Below are 4117 nucleotides of genomic sequence, written 5' to 3'. Positions count from 1 at the left end.
AAGATTTCATTTTCAATTTAGGCAATTTAAAAACCTCCCGAAGCCTTATTTCCAAAACTTGGGCAGTAGCTCGGATTAGTTTTTTTCCTCTTGACCTGATTTTCTTGGGGGCATTTTGGGCATTTTACTATGCATTTTTTTTGTTTCCGTCCGAGATCGGGGTAGGAAACTTGATTTTAAGAGGGGTTTCTTCTTTGAGTTTTTCTAAAAAAGTTCGTTTAGATGCCCGTTTTTACTTTCAGTTGCAGCAGTGGTGGGTTGTCCTCGTCGGGCCGCCACGACATCATTTTTGTTTTTGACCTTTCTCCCCCGTCCGGACTCCAAATTGAGTAAAATTTTTTTTGAACTTGACTAATTTGTCATTGTCTTTCTAGCGGTGTACTCGATAGCACCTGAATCTACTTTTTGCAAAATAACCATTTTGCCCCTAGGTTCTTTTTATCCGTTTTTGAAACGACACTTCTGCATTTGTTTCCTTTGGGTTCCGTGACCTCATTGAGGGTCACATTGGTGTCTTAGAGATGCATTTTATCTCTAGAGACCGTTGTTTCACCTTTCGCTTTCATATTTCGGATCCATTATTGGGTCATCTGTTGGTCATCATTGACGCACCGGGTTTACAAAACTTGGGCCGTCACAGATAGGCACCGCAACAGTTATATTACGGCAGGGTTTTCATTCCTATGCTGCAGGATATTCAGGCACCTCAGGCTGTTGAGGGTATGTTTCTTATTCATGGTTCAAAAGGTCATGTATTATTTGATACGGGTGCTACACACTCATTTATAGCTAGATCTTTTGTTGTTTTGTCTGGGATGACGACACGGGTATGCAGTAGACCTCAGAGTATTTTTACACCTTTAGCAAAACAGTTATTCTACATGATAGTGATGGACCTATGACACTAGATACTGGTAGACACTAGATACTGGTAGACTTAGATTTTTAGCCAATCTTTTGGTCCTGGACATGCACACTTATGACGTGATACTTAGGATGGATTGGTTATCACACTACCAACCCAAGTTGATTGTTATGATAGGTCTGTTGTTTTCACCATACCTGGTCAGGATATGTACGTCGTTACTATGCCACGTTCTAACGGGGCCACTAGCACTTATTTGTTCCATATGGAGGAGGAAACGAAGGAAGGGATTACTGTATATTTGGATAACATACCAATTGTACAAGATTTTTTGGATGTTTTTCAGGAGATTCCAGGGTTGCCACCTAGTCGCGAGATCGATTTTGTGATTGACTTAGCTCCAGGCACTACGCCTATTGCTAGGGTACCATACAGGATGGCACCAGTGGAGATGCGAGAGCTAAGGGATCAGATTCAGCAATTACTCAGCCAAGGTTTTATTCGCAGGAGCACTTCACCCTGGGGAGCACCAGTCTTGTTTGTGAAGAAGAAGGATTGTTCACTTCGCTTGTATATAGATTACATGGAGTTGAACAAGGTTACTATTCGTAACAAGTACCCTTTGCCCAGGATTGATGATCTTTTTGATCAGTTGAAGGGAGTTACATATTTCTCTAAGATTGATCTGCGGTCTAGATATCATCAACTTTGGGTTAGGGAGCAAGATGTTCCGAGGACAGCGTTTCTCACTAGATACGGATCTTATGAGTTTCGTGTGATGCCGTTCGGGTTGACTAATGCACCTTCGATTTTCATGGACTTAATGAACAGAGTCTTTAGGGCTTATTTAGATCAATTTGTCATTGTCTTCATAAATGACATTTTGATTTATTCTAAGTCGGAGGACGACTATGCTAGACATCTTCAGATTGTCTTACAGACACTTTGTGAGCACCAATTATACGCCAAGTTCGAGAAGTGTGAATTTTGGCAGCGGGAAGTGAAGTTTCCGGGTCACGTGGTGTCAGAAAGGGGAATATCGGTGGATCCAGCCAAGGTTTCAGCGGTGGTTGAGTGGGGACAGCCTATTTCACTTATAAAGATCCGGAGTTTCCTTGGTTTGGCAGGATACTATCGTAGGTTCATCTAGGGGTTCTCGAAGATAGCGGGACCACTTATTTATTTGACTAAGAAGGGTATACGGTTCATGTGGGATGAACATTGTCAGAAAGCTTTTGATTAGCTGAAGACTAAGTTGACTTCTACACCAGTTTTGTCTACCCCACAGAGTGGGATAGAGTATCTTGTCTACACAGATGCTTCTTTACAGGGTCTTGGATGTGTTTTGATGCAGGAGGAACGACCGATTTCGTATGAATCTCGTAAGCTTAAGCCTCACGAGCTTAATTATCCAACACATGATTTGGAGTTAGCAGTTGTGGTCTTTGCCTTACATATTTGGAGGCATTATCTGAGATTATTTAGCGATCATAAAAGTCTGCAGTATTTGTTCACTCAGCGAGAGCTGAATATGAGACAGCGCCGATGGTTAGAGTTTGTGAAAGACTATCATTTCTCTATACAGTACCATCCAGGGAAAGCGAATGTGGTGGCAAATGCACTCAGTCGTAGACCCGTTGCTAGTCTTTCTACTCTATTCACTACAGAGTGGAATGCTTTGAAGACGGTGGATGAGTTGTCAGATGCTTTTATGGCTTGCATGGTAGTTGCATCTTCTATCATTCACAAGGTTTTGAAGGCACAACTCACGGATCAGTAGTGCATTGACAAAGTTGCAGAGATAGCTTCCGGGGAGGTCCCATTTTACTATGTTGGGGCTGATGAAGGTTTGAGGTACAAGGGACGGTTAGTGGTACCTTCTGCTGACCAGTTGAGGAAGGATGTGATGACTGAGACTCATCATTCTGAGTTTTCTGTTTATCCAGGAGGAGACAAGATGTATCAGGATATGAAGCGACAGTTTTGGTGGGCAGGTATGAAAAGGGTCATTGCTATGTTTGTCTCTTGATGTAGTACTTGTCAGATGGTCAAGATTGATCATCAAAGGCCGCCAGGAGCTCTACAGCCATTACTGATACTGGAGTGGAAATAAGAGAGCATTTCTATGGATTTTGTGAAGGGCTTGCCTAGTTCTTTTAAAAATCACAATTTCATTTGGGTCATCGTGGATAGATTGACTAAATCAGCTCATTTCTTGTCTATTCGTACTGACTTCACCTCGAAGCAGTTGGCGAGACTTTACATTACAGAGATTGTGAAGTTACATGGCATTCCATTGTCTATTATATCGGACAGGGATTCAAGCTTTGTGTCAGGATTTTGGAAGAGTTTTCAGCAGGCTTTGGGTACAGAATTACATCTTAGCACTGCTTATCATCCTCAGACTAATGGACAGACTGAGAGAGTTAATTAGATTATGGAGGATATGTTTCGGTCGTGTGTTCTTGATTTCAAGGGCCACTGGGATGATTATTTTCCACTTGTGAAGTTTGCATATAACAATAGTTTCTAGAAGACTATTGGGATGGCACCATTTGAGGTATTGTACGGCCGACCGTGTCGATCGCCTGTTTGTGCTTTTATTAGGGATCGCATACACACTGCCCAGAGTAGACAGAAGAGTTATGCGGATCGTCGAACACGTGCTTTGGAGTTTCAGGTTGGAGATAAGGTTCTACTCAAAGTGTCTCCTATGAAGGGTGTAATGCGCTTTTGGAAGAAAAGGAAGTTGTCTCCGCGATTTGTCGGTCCATTCATGATTACGGATCGAGTTGGAGCTGTCGCTTATCGGTTGGCACTTCCGGATAATTTAGATCGCGTACACAACGTGTTTCATGTTTCCATGTTGCGCAAATTTTTGCAAGATGAGGATCGGTATCATCATATCAATGTTGGGGAGATTAAGTTGCAGCCGGATGCAACTTATTTGGAGACACCGTGTCGTATTGTCAACCGTCGGGATCAAATCCTTCGTAATAAGGTTACTCCTTTGGTGCGTGTTCAGTGGAGTCATCACAATGAGGTTGAGTCTACTTGGGAACGGGAGGATGTTATTCGCTCGCAATTTCCTGAAATATTGGAAGAAGGTAAGAGCGAATTCCGAGGACGGAATTCCTTTTGTTAGGGAGGAAGAATGTAATACCCCTGATTTTAAAAAGATAGTCCTGGTACTTTAATTAATTATTTGATTGCATTTTTAATACTTTTATTGTTTATTTGCTTGTTATTTGA

Source organism: Cornus florida, unplaced genomic scaffold (assembly GCF_030987335.1).
Source record: "Cornus florida cultivar Cherokee Brave unplaced genomic scaffold, ASM3098733v1 CherokeeBrave_3.0.0_Hap2_Chr03, whole genome shotgun sequence".
NCBI classification, from domain to species: Eukaryota; Viridiplantae; Streptophyta; class Magnoliopsida; order Cornales; family Cornaceae; genus Cornus; species Cornus florida.
Note: the sequence above shows the minus strand (reverse complement) of the source record.